The sequence below is a fragment of the Rhinoderma darwinii genome, chromosome 4 (genome assembly GCF_050947455.1).
Source record: "Rhinoderma darwinii isolate aRhiDar2 chromosome 4, aRhiDar2.hap1, whole genome shotgun sequence".
NCBI classification, from domain to species: Eukaryota; Metazoa; Chordata; class Amphibia; order Anura; family Rhinodermatidae; genus Rhinoderma; species Rhinoderma darwinii.
In genome coordinates, this window is record NC_134690.1 from 362,309,317 (window position 1) to 362,325,178 (window position 15,862).

Below are 15,862 nucleotides of genomic sequence, written 5' to 3' on the forward strand. Positions count from 1 at the left end.
CCCCGGTTTATTGGGCCGTATAAGGTCATTGAGGTCCTCAATCCTGTCTCCTTCCGGCTGGAGTTACCCCCGTCTTTTCGTATACACGATGTGTTTCATGCCTCCCTCCTTAAACGCTGCTCCCCGTCCTTGGCTCCCTCGAGGAGACCTCCTGTTCCCGTCCTCACCCCTGAGGGGGTGGAATTCGAGGTGGCCAGGATTGTGGACAGCAAGATGGACCAAGGCTCCCTCCAGTACCTGGTCCATTGGAGAGGTTACGGGCCCGAGGAGAGGACTTGGGTACCCGCCCGGGATGTTCACGCTGGGGTATTGGTCAGGAGGTTCCACCTGCGTTTCCCCAGTAAGCCAGGTCCACTTAGAAAGGGTCCGGTGGCCCCTCATAAAAGGGGGGGTACTGTAAAGGATCTGCCAGGCACAGCTTCGGGGTTAACTCCCTTAATTAATCAGTCAGCACCTGAATCTACATCCCTGAGACTGACTCCAGCTTCCACCACTCAGGCTGGCAGGCTTAGGAGTGGGAGAGCCTATCGCAGCCTGGCCAGACTCAGCTAGCTCCCGCCCTCTGTCTATTTATACCTGCATTTCCTGTTCCTCCTTGCTTGTTATTCTTTTTCGTGTGGTTTCCTGGCCCAGCTACAGCTCCTTCTATTTTGTTCCTGCTCCATACAGACCCTGGCTTTCTGACTACTCTTCTGCTCTTCGTTTGGTACCTCGCACACTCCTGGCTTGACTCGGCTCGTTCACCACTCTGGTTGCTCACGGTGTTGCCGTGGGCAACTGCCCCTTTCCCTTGCTTGTATTCCCTTGTATGTTTGTCGTGTTTGTCGTGCACTTACTGAGTGCAGGGACCGCCGCCCAGTTGTACCCCGTCGCCTAGGGTGGGTCGTTGCAAGTGGGCAGGGACAGAGTGGCGGGTAGATTAGGGCTCACTTGTCTGTTTCCCTACCCCCCGGTCATTACAGCCCATGGGCATTATCCGAAAAGCGAAATTAAGTTTCCCTAATAACGACTGCAACTCCCGCAGCTGAATCTTACGAAGCCGACCCGTCCTGCTCACTTCCAATCGCAGCGCATCCAGCTTGTCACTAGGAAGTCGACATTCCATTGCCACCGAATCCAGGGTAATGCCAAAAAAAACTGTACAAGTACTGGGACCAACAGTCTTCTCTGGGGATAACGGAACCCCAAAACGATGAGCGACCCACTGGATTGCCCCAAGCAAATTAGCGCACACCCCCGAACCCGCTGGGCCCACACACAGGAAGTCATCTAAATAATGGATGACCGACTCTAACCCTGCCACTTCACGGATTACCCACTCCAGGACCGAACTGAACGCCTCGAAGTACGCGCAAGACACCGAACAACCCATCGGGAGACACACTCCATATAGTAAGCCCCCCCCCCAGTAACACCCTAACAGCCGCTGGCTGTCCGGGTGAACCGGGAGAAGCCGGAAATCCGCTTCCACGTCGGTCTTCGCCATAAGGGCCCCCGCCCGTACCGTCGCACCCACTCAACCGCTGCGTCAAACGACGTATATACCACCGAGCACAGCTCAGGGGCAATGCCATCATTAACAGACAACCCCCGCGGATGTGACAAGTGATGGATAAGCCGGAATTTATTCGGCTCCCTCTTTGGAACAACCCCTAATGGCGATACAACCATGTCCTGAACGGGCCGAGACGGGAACGGCCCCGCCATGCGCCCTAACCCCACCTCTTTACGCAACTTGTCTGACACTACCTCCGGACAATCCATTGCCGACTTTAAATTCCGTAGGGAAAGGGGGACCCCATGAACCGGGGAAGGGATCACAAAACCAAACTGAAAACCACGCAACAACAACTCGCCTTTCTCCCTATCCGGGAACCTATTTAGGTACGGCTCCATCTGTTCCCACCTCAATGGAGTCAGCCCCATGACCCCCACCACTCCCCCCTTTGCCTTTACCTTTTTTAAAGCACTTGGCAGACCCGTGCGAAGTCCCGCCGCAAGAGGAGCAAGAATGCTTGAACTTACAGCACAAGCCCGACCTCCCTCCTGTCCCTCCCCCCGATTGTCCCGATTGTCCTGAGGGGCCGACAACCCCAGCCCCCCCCCTTGAAAGGACTGCCCGAACTTAGCAGGGGCCATTACTTTTAACCAGAGCCCAATGTCCTTATTATCCCATCTAATGTTGGGATGAACCGCTTTCCTCTGACGAAACTGTTCGTCATACCGCAACCAAGTCTGACCACCATACGATCGATGGGCCTCCCCTATCGCATCCATGTACCCGAAAAGGGCGGAACAATTTTCTGGCGCCTTTTCCCCTATAACACTGGCCAGATTGGCAAACGCCTGTAACCAATTCACAAACGTCTGAGGGATTAAACGATATCGACGCTTCTCCTCCTCCTCCTTTTTACTTTCCCACCTTTTACCCTTGTCTAAGTTACATTTTTCCAGAGGAAGAAGCGAGAAAATTTCGACGTATTCATCTTTCCAAATTTTTTCCTTTACTTCAGTCTTTAAATGTGACCCCAACAACCCCTCAAAACAAACATACACTTCGCCTTTGGCTTTATCATCTAACCTCACCCTATCCACATCCTTATCCTTATCAGTCTGAACCGCAACCGTCACCCCCCCTGACCTCCACCACGGGGACTGCCCTCAGGGGGTGCTCCGTTTCTCTGCCCCCCCCCGCTGCAGGGACCCATGCTGCGACCGGGGATGTAGCGGGCAACCTACCCCCCTCACAACGCACTAGCAACGCCTTTACACAGCCAAGCAATTCCTGAACATCTCCCCCCCCTAACAGTAGACATCAACCCACTATTATCAACGTCTCTAACTTCCTCCCCTTGGGAACCCCCCCCAACCCCTGGGGATCTAAATATCGCTGGAAATGTATGTAACGGTGAGAGTGACTCACCAGACTGCGTGGGCGCTGAGTTCCCACCAGCCGGGGCGACGGGACCCCCACGACGACCATCCTCGATCGGCACACCTCTGTCTTCACCCGCCTCCGGACATCTGGGGCCTGAAGCCGCGCCGCAGGCTCTGCAGCCATATGCACCGTCCTGGACCTCGGAATTACTGCATGACGTCAGGGGCCGTTCTGGCCTCCGCTCTCCCTCCACTGCTGCCCCCTCCCTCTGCCTCTGCAGCACCACCGATTGTGGCCTGCGTGACCGTCCGGGGACATCATCCTGCTGACAGGCCCGACTGGTGCATCGCCAGATCAGCCCGCCGCAAATCCACGCGGTGCTGACCTGGAGATGGGAGGCTGTCCCTCTGGCCTGGAACCCTGCCCTCCTCTCTCCGGAGGGCCCGACCGGCGACCGGGATTCCTCCCGGACCGGGACCTTCGCCCCCTAGCGGTGGAAGCAGAATCCCGGCCCGAAGGGTCCCTCGAGGGGCTCCCAAGCCTGCGCGGAGCCCTAGGCAAATCGTCCGGGCTAAGGCGCTCTGGAGGCCGCACCCGCCGTGACCGCCGGAGGGGGGATGTCATCTCCTCTGGTGCTGCCTGCATCCCGGCCGCACTCGTACCCGCTGCCTCCTCAAGTCCCGCCGACAACTCCTGCACCGAGGCCGCCGTACCAGTCCTCCCGAGCTCCTCCTCAAGCCAGGCCATGCCCCATTCCGCCACAGCCTGCCGCACTTGCTCTATCAGGGCCTGCATCACGCCTCAGGTCAGTCCTGTATGACAAGGGCTAAACTGCTTCCAGGGCGTGAATGGCGCGAACCTGTCCCTCACCCTTCCTATATGCCCTCTGTTAACCTTGCCCCCTCCCCTCCACCTTCCTCCCCCTCATCCATTTGAACTCTTCACCTCATTCCTTCTCCCCTGCAACCCTGGTCATGACTGCCTCCCCCAATCACTTCATGATGTGTCCGGCCGTTTCTAGACCGTCTCAAAAACGTGATATAGAATACAGTAACACATAGCCAAAAGCATCACAAAAATCTTACATTTAGTAGAGTCCTGCAGGGGGGCTGCTCACTAAAAAACAGAGACTAGCTCCACGTGTATACAACGTTTTTAACTTTTTTATCTTTTTGGTGTTAATAAACGTTTTGGCTATTTTTGACATCTCTCGATTTGCATGCCTCTCTTCTTGCCCTACTTTCCATGGTACTTACCTAATCTGATACTTTGTAGCAATATTTAGCTATGTGAGCCGGACCAGGTCAGAAAGGGCGCTAAGGCTTGGAATGTTTCCATTCAGTACTACACATCTATGGATTATTTTATTGTTTTGTTTTTTTACCCCATTATTATTCCACCTGACTGTGCCCCTGATGTACTCTGCCCACCTTACGTGTACCCCCACATTATAAATGAAAACACCAGCAATACTCAAACAAAACTACTACCAAGCAAATCAACGCTCCAAAAGTCAAATGGCGCTCGCTCCACTCTGAGCCGTACAGTATACCTCTTAACCGTCCTGATCTGGCGGGACAGTCCCGATCTGGCGGGACAGTCCCGGTTTCTCACCGCTGTCCCGCCATCCCGGGCGGTCTGCAAAATGTCCCGCTGGGCGCTGCAGCTGTATCAAAACAGCTGATCGCAGCTGACAGGCGCCCTGCATGCCAGACGTCTGCAGCAGCGATCAGAAGAAGGTAGGAGTCTTGCGGCGGTGTTCTGTCTGGGATCGATGCCTGCCCGAAAGTGGACCAGTCCAGTCACCGGTCAGGTGACTGGACTAGTCCACTCCCGGGCCGGCATCGACACCAGTGAGAACGCCGCTGCAAGACTCCTGCCTTCTTTTGACAGTGAGTGACATCAAAGCAGAGCGGAGAGTGGCAGCAGTAGGGCCGGCTACCTCTACCGCTCTCCGCTCTGGCGGCATTGTGGCACAAAGTATAAGGGGGTTGTGTGGCACTATGTATAAGGGGGAGGGGGATTGTGTGGCACTATGTACAAGGCGGAGGGGGGTTGTGTGGCACTATGAACAAGGGGGAGGGGGGTTGTGTGGCACTATGTACAAGGGTGAGGGGGTTGTGACACTGTACTAGGGGTAGGGGGTTGTGTGGCGCTATGTACAAAAGGGGGGCTGTGTGTGGAGCTATCTACAGGGGGCTGTGTGTGGAGCTATCTACAGGGGGGGCTTTGTGTGGAGCTATCTACTGGGGGGCTGTGTGTGGAGCTATCTACAGGGGGCTGTGTGTGGAGCTATCTACAGGGGGGGATGTGTGTGGATCTATCTACAGGGGGCTGTGTGTGGCGCTATCTACAGGGGGCTGTGTGCGGAGCTATCTACAGGGGGGATGTGTGTGGAGCTATCTATGGGGGCTGTGTGTGGCACTATCTACAGGGGGCTGTGTGTGGTGCTATCTGCAGGGTGCTGTGTGTGGAGCTATCTACAGGGGGTATGTGTGTGGCGCTATCTACAGGGGGGCTGTGTGTGGAGCTATCTACAGGAGGCCAGCGTATGAAGCTATCTACAGGGGGGCTGTGTGTGTAGCTATATACATGGGGGCTGTGTGTGGAGCTATCTACAGGGTGCCAGTGTGTGAAGCTATCTGTGTGTGGCGCTATCTACAGGGGGCTGTGTGTGGCGCCATCTACGGGGAGGCTGTGTGTGGCGCTATCTACAGGGGGGCTGTGTGTGGCACTATCTACAGGGGGGCTGTGTGTGGCGCTATCTACAGGGGGGCTGTGTGTGGAGCTATCTATAGGGGGGCTGTGTGTGTCGCTATGTACAGGGGGGCTGTATGTGGTGCTATGTACAGGGGGCTGTGTGTGGTGCTATGTACAGGGGGGCTGTGTGTGGAGCTATCTACACGGGGGCTTTGTGTAGCTATCTACAGGGGGGCTTGGTGTGGAACTATCTACAGGCGGGCTATGTGTGGAGCTATATACAGGGGGGCTATGTGCGGAGCTATCTATAGGGAGCTGTGTGTGGAGCTATATACATGGGGGCTGTGTGTGGAGCTATCTACAGGGTGCCAGTGTGTGAAGCTATCTACAGGGGGGCTGTGTGTGGCGCTAACCACAGGGTGGCTGTGTGTGGCGCTATCTACGGGGGGCTGTGTGTGGCGCCATCTACGGGGGGCTGTGTGTGGCGCTATCTACAGGGGGGCTGTGTGTGGCACTATCTACAGGGGGCTGTGTGTGGCGCTATCTACAGGGTGGCTGTGTGTGGCGCTATCTACAGGGGGCTGTGTGTGTCGCCATCTATGGGGAGGCTGTGTGTGGCACTATCTACAGGGGGGCTGTGTGTGGCGCTATCTACAGGGGGGCTGTGTGTGGAGCTATCTATAGGGGGGCTGTGTGTCGCTATGTACAGGGCGGCTGTATGTGGCGCTATGTACAGGGGGTCTGTGTGTGGTGCTATGTACAGGGGGGCTGTGTGTGGAGCTATCTACAGGGGGGCTTTGTGTAGCTATCTACAGGGGGGCTTGGTGTGGAACTATCTACAGGCGGGCTATGTGTGGAGCTATATACAGGGGGGCTATGTGTGGAGCTATCTATAGGGGGCTGTGTGTGAAGCTATCTACAGGGGGGCTGTGTGTGGAACGATCTTCAAGGGGGCTCTGGTGGATGATTTTTCCATTGACCGGTAGCAGAGTTACACAACTGGAAAAAAAAATACCCATCATGTAACTCTGCTACCTGTCAATTGAAAAGTCATCCACCACGGGGTCTCCCTCTTGACTTTCATTGTTCTCAGCCTTTTGGTTTGTCCTGCAGCTGCCGCCGTGATGAGCAAATGTTATACCCAAGATTGGAAAAGTAACACAAAGACGATATAACCTGAAATATAATATTTGTGATATCCAGACAGTCTAGAGATCCGTAGTGAGAATGTGCGCTTGTTATTTGAAGAAGGATCTGGCCGTGATTTGATGTGTTTATGTGGGATATTGGGCGTGGTTAGGGGGCGTGGCTTAAAATTTCCCTCTTTTCCGAATTCAAAAGTTATGAGGTATGCCCACAGTGTTCCCAAATTTCTGTTTTCCTCCGGATATATGGCATTGCCATAGCCAAGGAGAGCACTTTTAACGATTTTAGGGGTATGTGTCTCCAGTGGCACATGCTGGGCATAACATATTTGCCACTGAAATGGCATATATAGGGAAAAATTGCAATTTTTACTCTGCACCATCTGCAGCGCATTCATTTATGGAAAAGACTTGTTGGGTGAAAATGCTCACTACTCCCCTTAATAAATGACTTGAGGGGTGTGCTTTCCAAAATGGGGTCACTTCTCAGGGGTTTCTTTTTATTATTTCACATCGGAGTCCTGCAATTGTGAACCAATACTTTGTAAATCGCCAAATTAGGCCTCAATTTTGCATGGTACTCTTTTACTCCTGAGCCTGGTCAAAATGTCCAGGCAAAAGATTAGGGCCACATGTAGGGTGTTTCTAAAACCAGGAAACACAGCATAATAATTAGACAGCTGTCTTTTCATGGTGGCACAAGTTGGGCAACACATATTGGCATATCTATGGAAAAATTCCCATTTTCACTCTGCAACATTGAGTGCACACTAATTTCTGGAAAACACCTGCGGGGTTAACATGCTCACTACACCCCTAGGTGTACACCTTGAGGGGTGTCGTTTCCAAAATGGGGTCACTTCTAGGGGGTTTCCGCTGTTTTGGTCCCACAGGGCCTTTGCAAATGCAGTATTGCTCCCAGAAACGAATCCAGCAAAATCTGTGCTCCAAAAGCCACATGGCGCTCCTTCCCTTCTGAGTCCTACCGTGTGCCCAAACAGCAGTTTATGCCCACAATTGGGGCATTTCCGTACTCCAGAGAAGTTGCTTTACAAATGTTAGGGGTCTTTTTAATCCTTGTGGACATTGCTTTTTTTTAAGCTAAAACTACATCTTATTGGAAAAAATGAAAATTTTTAATTTTTGCATCCAAATTCTAATAAAATCTATGAAACACCTGTGTGGTCAAAATGCTCACTACACCCCTAGATAAATTACTTGTGGGGTGTAGTTTCCAAAATGGGTTATTTTTGGGGTGTTTCCTTTGTTTTGGCCCCACAAAGCCTCTTCAAACCTGACATAGTGCCTAAAATATATTCTAATAAAAAGAAGGCCACAAAATCCTGTAGGTGCTCCTTTGCCTCTGAGGCCTGTGCTTCAGTCCATTAGCACACTAGTGCCACATGTGGGATATTTCTAAAAACGGCAGAATTTGGGCAATTAATATTGAATTGCGTTTCTCTGGTAAAACGTGTTACAGAAAAAAATGGATTAAATATAATTTGTAAATTTCACCTCTACTTTGCTTTAATTCTTGTGAACGCCTAAATTGTTAGGAAACTTTCTAAATGCTGTTTTGAATACTTTGAGGGGTACAGTTTTTAAAATGTGGTGACTTATGGAGGTTCGTATTGTATAGGCCCCTCAAAGCCACTTCACAATGGAACTGGTTCCTGTAAAACTAGCCTTTTGAAATTTTCTTGAAAAGGTGAGAAATTTCTGGAAAAATTTCTAAGCCTTGTAACGTCCTAGAAAATTAAAAGGATGTTCAAAAAAACTATGCCAATCTAAAGTAGACATATGGGGGATGTTAATTAGCAAATATTTTGTGTGGTATAACTGCCTGTCTTACAAGCAGGTACATTTCAATTGATAAAAATGCAAATTTTTGAAATTTTTCACTATATTTTTGTTTTTTTCACAATTAAATACTGAATATATCGATCAAATTTTACCACTAACTGAAGATACAATGTGTCACGTGAAAACAATCTCAGAATCGCTTGGATAGGTAAAAGCATTCCAAAGTTATTACCACATAAAGCGACACATGTCAGAATGGAAAAATAAGGCTGTCAGGAAGTACAAAAGTGGCCGCAGGAGGAAGGGGCTAAAACCCGTTCCAGGCTGTCAACGTGGTATCGGTAGTTGGAACATATATAGCAATATGGCTGTCGTTAAGGGGTTAACATCTCCCTGATGCAGATAATGCTGAGGCTAGAAATCTCCCCAGTGCATATAGACCTTTGGGGTGACTTAAAAAGTTAATGATATTCCTATCCATACAGAGGAGGTGACTGGAGACTGTCTGTCCTCAATGGAGAAGTGACTGAAGTCCCACATGTGACTTCAGGTTACTCAGGAGATATAACCGATCATTATTATATTTGTTCTTCTTGTGCAGCCTTATTTTATGTCATTTTTATATATTTCTGGTCCTAATAACATTATTATTCCTTCTTTCTTGAAGTCTGTGCAGTGAGAAGTCATTGATATTGTGTCTAATGGAGATTTCTTCACATTTAGGCCTCATTTACACGAACGTATTATACGCGCGTGCGACGCGCGTGCTTTGCACGCATGTCGTACGCACCTATATTAGTCAATGGGGCAGTTTAGACGATGCGTGAATTGCGCTCAGCGCGTGTGCGCAGAAAAAAACTCACGACATGTTCTATAATCGTGCGTTTTTCGCACACTCACGCACCCATTGAAGTCAATGGGTGCGTGAAAACCACGCATGCCGCACGGAAGCACTTCCGTGCGAACTGCGTGATTCGCGCAAGAGCTGTCAAACTCCTGAATGTAAACAGAAAAGCACCACGTGCTTTTCTGTTTACAAACATCCAAACGGAGTGTCAAATTCGAGATGAGCGCACCGAACTTCACCGGGTTCGGCCGAACTCGTTTTGAATTTTGAAGTTTGAACGTCTTTTTTTATTCACAGGTTGGTGTATATTGTGATCGGCATTCACTGTCGAGGGTGCTGAAAGAGTTACTGCCGATCAGTTAGCTCTTTCAGCACCTTGGACAGTGACGGGCGTCGACTAGCCTCATCTCTATGATGGCGGCTGCGTGAAAATCACGCAGCCGCGCATCATACACGGATGACACACGGAGCTGTCAAATGCCTTTTGCGCGCGCAAAACGCAGCGTTTTTTGCGCGCGCAAAACGCACACGCTCGTGTAAATCAGGCCTTACATTGTTTCTTTATTACCGGACATCTACTAATAGAGAATCTTTGATTTTTATTTGTAGAGTCTTCAGCTTTATAACAGACCACAGTTGGGTGGAGTGAGCTGTCACCAGTCCTCAGGTACATGAAGAGGTGTGTATGGTGGTTTACCAACTCATGTTTCTAAGGCCTTATTCACACGGACTTGTCCGCTTTGCGCGTGCAAAGAACGCTGCGTTTTGTGCGCACAAAAGTTCAGTGTGGCATCAGCATATGGTGCGTGGCTGCATGATTTTCGCGCTGCCGGCATCATTATGACACTCTGTTTTTATGTTTACAAACAGAAAAGCACGTGGTGCTTTTCTGTTTTCATTCATTCTTTTTACTGCTGTTGCGCGAATCACGTGCAGCACCCGGAAGTGCTTTCGTGTGCGAGCGCGATTTGTACGCACCCATTTACTTCAATGGGTGCGTGCTGCGCGAACACGGGCAAGTATAGGACATGTCGTGAGTTTCACGCAGCGCACATACGCTGCGTGAAATTCACTGACAGTCTGAACGGCCCCATTGGCTTGCATAGGTCCACGTGATTTTCACGCGCGTAGCATGGACGTATAACACGTTCGTGTGAATAAGGCCTAATAGAAAGCTTTATAGTTGTGCATTTCCATGGAATTTTATATTTAGGCCAGGCTCACACACACAGTTTTGATGCAGTTTTTGGTGCAGTTTTTAGCTCTGCTTTTTGAGCAAAATGCGTCTTGGGGTATGTGCACACACACTAATTACGTCCGTAATTGACGGACGTATTTCGGCCGCAAGTCCCGGACCGAACTCAGTGCAGGGAGCCGGGCTCCTAGCATCATACTTATGTACGATGCTAGGAGTCCCTGCCTCTCCGTGGAACTACTGTCCCGTACTGAAAACATGATTACAGTACGGGACAGTTGTCCTGCAGCGAGGCAGGGACTCCTAGCATCGTACATAAGTATGATGCTAGGAGCCCGGCTCCCTGCACTGAGTTCGGTCCGGGACTTGCGGCCGAAATACGTCCGTCAATTACGGACGTAATTAGTGTGTGTGCACATACCCTTATAAAAAAAATAATTCACGCCATTCATTGCGTGGTTTAAATAACGTTATATTGTAATAGTTCAAACTTTTGCAAACGCGGCGATACCTGCTATGTAAATGTTTAGATTTTCTAACATTACTTTTGGGAAAAAATGGGAAAAGGGGAGGTTTTTTTTACTTTTTATATTTTGTTTTGTACATTATTTTTACAGTATTTAATTTTTTTTATAAGTTTGCCTAGGGGACTTTAACCAACAATGGTTAGATCGCTTCCAAGATACACTGCATTACAAATTACATTACAATTATTGCTATACTGACAGCCTTCAATAAATCTCTGCCGGAGGCAGGGCTTCATTGCAGTACAGTACACAGATGCCAGAACTTCATCAGACCCCTAGGTTGCCATAACAACCTTCGGCACCCCGCAAACGCGGGCGGGCGATTGCATGTCGAAGGTGGCCACACCCCTTAGTTGAAGGGCTTAGATGCCGCAGTCGCTATTGACTGCCGCATCTAAATCGTTAAAAGAGCAGAATCTATGGGATCTTTGTTTCCACCTGTTGCAGTGGGGTGTCAACTGTAACATGCAGTTAACACCCTTCTCAGAATGCAGCGCGCTCAGCCTGTTAGGGCTTGTCCACACGTAACAGAATTACGGACAGAAAATACGCAGCAGAATACAGTAGCAGCACAGTCGGTGTGAATGAACAAATGTTATCCACACACTGCAAAAAATTTTAGTCCAGGAATTTACCTGTGGTGCGTATTTTTAGTTCCGAAACACGTCAATTACTGCTGCGGAAAATGGACTGAATTGCTGCGTTTTTCAGACCAGATGTCACCATTACACCATTACACAGGCTTGAAAAAAACACAGCAAAAGCCGCTCTATTTTCTGCAGTAAAAAAATGCAGGAAATGGTGCGGATTGTCTGTTAGTTTAAGTGGAATTGCTGCGGCAATTCAGTTACGTGTGGACGATAGAGTTCTCCATACTTGGCACTCCTTGGCGGATGTCACGTACAGTTAAATTCCATGTCGCCAAAAGGTTTAAAGCATAACATTTATTCCAACATCAGATGAAAACATGGTGCGCATATTTTAGGGCTGAAATATACATTTGTATAATAAGAATGTTTTTCTTTTTGATATGTGAAAAATAATAATTAAAAAAACCTAGATAGAAAAAACAAAGGTTTAGGCCATGTCCACACGAATGATTTTTCATTTGGAAAATCTGACGTGGATTTGGCCAAGATTCCGCAGCAGAAATCTTTGGCTGACCCTCGGATTTCTATGGTGGATCCAGAGTAAAAATTTCTGCAGTTCTGCGTTCAGATTAGCCCTATTCAACTGGTTTAATCTGTGTGTGGCTACCAAAGCTTTTTTCACGTGGAGTATGTAGCGGAAACAGTTTCAAGAAGTGAAATGACACTTCTTTTTTGAGTGTTGTAGTTTTCAATTCCGCAGGCTGGAAATTTCACCCCATTCGTGGTTTGCTATTAAAAACAATGAGAAGCATTTTACAAGCAGAATTTTCCTCCATATCAACAAGGCCTTGGTGGTCCTAAATTGCAATATCAGAGAACATAAGATTCTTGAAAAACGTAAATACAATATTAAGTATCTAAAGTTCTGTCAATGTATGAACTTGTTACACATACAGGGTAGGGCTAGCCCACCAGAGCATCCTCTAGTAGTGGATCCAACCTCTGATATAACTAAGGAGCACATCTACAATCGCATCCAGAGCAGGCATCTTGCTGATGGGGTGTATACATTTTTGATGGATTTCCAAATATTTTATAAGTCATTATAAGACTAGGCTCATATTTTGTTTTTTATCCTGTTAAAAGGTACTGGTTTTTTTTAAAGATGAGAAATAATGGTATAGTACCTTTAAAACAGGATGCCTTTTCTGTTGCATCCTGTTGTCATTGACTTCTATTGTACCAAAAAACAGGATCCGTCTGGGTCCTGTTCCTCAACAGGACAGAAAAAGTAACCTGAATTATTTTTTGTGTCTCGTTGCTTCTGGATTTGACCAAAAATTTGAATCGTACCGTTAAACAGGATGCAATAACATGGTGTGAACCTAGCCATAGTATAATCTGTGTGTGATGATTACACCAGAGTTTACAAAGAAATTAGAAGGGGGAAAATACTAGCTCTGTATAGATGGAGGTTTGTTACATCAGAATAATTTCCCCTGGTGTGCCAATGGTATCTTATTCCGACACTGTATGAATATATTTGTGAATACAATAGGCTAGGGTTCCATGGTGACTGTTGCGATTTCATATTTCTGCAAGGCCGCTTGCAATTTTCTTTCTCCTAGGGAAACATTGAAGTTGTGCACAAGTCCCAGTCAGTGGCGGATTATCATTAGGTCGGTTCGGTCGGCCGCCCGGGTCCCGTGGCTCCCAGGGGCCCCATAGCCACCCGAACCCCCTCATGCCCAGTGGCGTCGCTAGCCCTGGAGGGAGCCCCGGTGCCAGGACTGCACCTGTCATGAGATGAGGGGAGCTTCGCTCCTACTTAGCAGCCGTGGTCTGTGCTGCTTTAGAAGCTCCCCCTCCAGCCCCCCTTCCCTGCTCTAAACATCTCTCCTCCTGCTGCTAGCTGTCGGGACATGGGGAGGGGAAACTGTCGGCGGTCTCTGTGTTGGGCTGTGAGCAGGAGAAGAGCTGCAGTGAAGACTCACAAATATCCTACATAAAAGGTAAGTGCATGTGTGTTTACAATGTGTACTTTATATGTGTATAATGTGCATACTCGTGTGTGTTTACAATGTGTACTTTATATGTGTATAATGTGCATACTCGTGTGTGTTTACAATGTGTACTTTATATGTGTATAATGTGCATACTCGTGTGTGTTTACAGTGTGTACTTTATATGTGTATAATATGCATACTTGTGTGTACTTTATATGTGTATAATGTGCATACTCCTGTGTACTTTATATGTGTATAATGTGCATACTCGTGTGTACTTTATATGTGTATAATGTGCTTACTCGTGTGTACTTTATATGTGTATAATGTGCATACTTGTGTGTACTTTATATGTGTATAATGTGCATACTCCTGTGTACTTTATATGTGTATAATGTGCATACTCGTGTGTACTTTATATGTGTATAATGTGCTTACTCGTGTGTACTTTATATGTGTATAATGTGCATACTCGTGTGTACTTTATATGTGTATAATGTGCGTAATCGTGTGTACTTTATATGTGTATAATGTGCATACTCGTGTGTACTTTATATGTGTATAATGTGCATAGTCGTGTGTACGTGCGCGTGCGCGTGTGTATATATATATTTCTGCAGCAATTCCGCAGAAACTAGCAGAAATTTTGCTGCAGAAAAAAAGCAACATTTCCGGCATTTTTGCTGCAGAAAATAGTACGTATTTTGCGGCGTTTTTTTCAATGTTGAGAGATGGTGACGTCTCCTCTGAAAAAACGCATCAATTCTGTCCACTTTCCGCAGCAGGAATTGACATGTAGTACGAGAAATACGCACTGCAGGACAAAATGTCTGGTCGGAAATTTTACACAGCGTCTGGATGAGATTTGGTAAATCTCACTCACTTTGCTGCTACCGTATTCTTCGTATTTTCCGGGCGGAAAATACGCAGCAATTCAGTTAATTGTGGACAAGCCCTAATACAGTAGCAGCAGAGTAGATTAGATGTGAACAATTCTCATTACACGCTGCGTAAAAGATAAGTGGGGAAAAAAAAGCTCAGAAATTGACCTGCGGTGCGGTTTTTTATTCCGCAGCATGTCAATTGTATTTGTGTAAACGCTGCTCATTCGTTTCGGGTTTTCCCCATTTAATTCAATGGTAAAACCCGCAACAGATAACAGATGTTATGTAAAAACACAATTTAGAAAAAATAAAAATCTTATACTTGCCCAGAATTCTGTTTCTTCGTCCAGGTCGGCCTCCTGGGATGACGTTTCGCCCCATGTGACCGCTGCAGCCAATCACAGGCTGCAGCAGTCATATGGGATAAAATATCATCCCAGGGCTGCAGTGTAGCGACGCTGTGTAGCACTATATACAAGGAGGGGGGGGCATGAGCGCTGTGTGGCACTATATATAAGGAAGGGAGCGCTGTGTGGCACTATATACAAGGGGGAGTGCTGTGTGGCTCTATCTATAGGGGGCCTGTGTGGCTCTATCTATAGGGGACTGTGTGTGTGTGGCTCTATCTACAGGGGTGTGTGTCTCTATCTACAGGGGTGTGTGTGTGTGGCTCTATCTACAGGGGTGAGTGTGTGTGTGTGTGTGTGTGTGTGTGTGTGTGTGTGTGGCTCTATCTACAGGGGGGTGTGTGTGTGTGTGTGTGGCTCTATCTACAGGGGTGTGTGTGTGGCTCTATCTACAGGGGTGTGTTTGGCTCTATCTACAGGGGGGTGCGTGTGTGGCTCTAGCTACAGGGGGTGTGTATGTGAGGCGCTGTCTACATGTGAGGTTGGCGCTGTGTCCCTGCACAGTGTGATGCTGTCAGTATGTAGGGACACAGCCCTGTGAAAGGGGAATCGTAACACCCATTTGTTAATGCTTGTGCAAAAAGGTAGTGTTAGCAATAGTTATGGAGCGGCAGGGTGGCGGTGGAGAAGGGGGGCCCAAGTTTGGGTAACAGCCCAGGGCCCATGGTCTTCTTAATCCGCCACTGGTCCCAGTGATGCTGCCATTTTACCAAACATCACAGGCGCCTCCATATAGCCATGGAACCCTGTCTTTAAATTGGTTGTTCAGGATTAGAAAATAAGTTTGCTTTTTTTTTTTCCAGAAGCAGCATCACATCTGTTAATAGGCTGTGTCTGATATTTCAGTTCAGCCCAATTAAATAGGTTGTCCACAACCGGA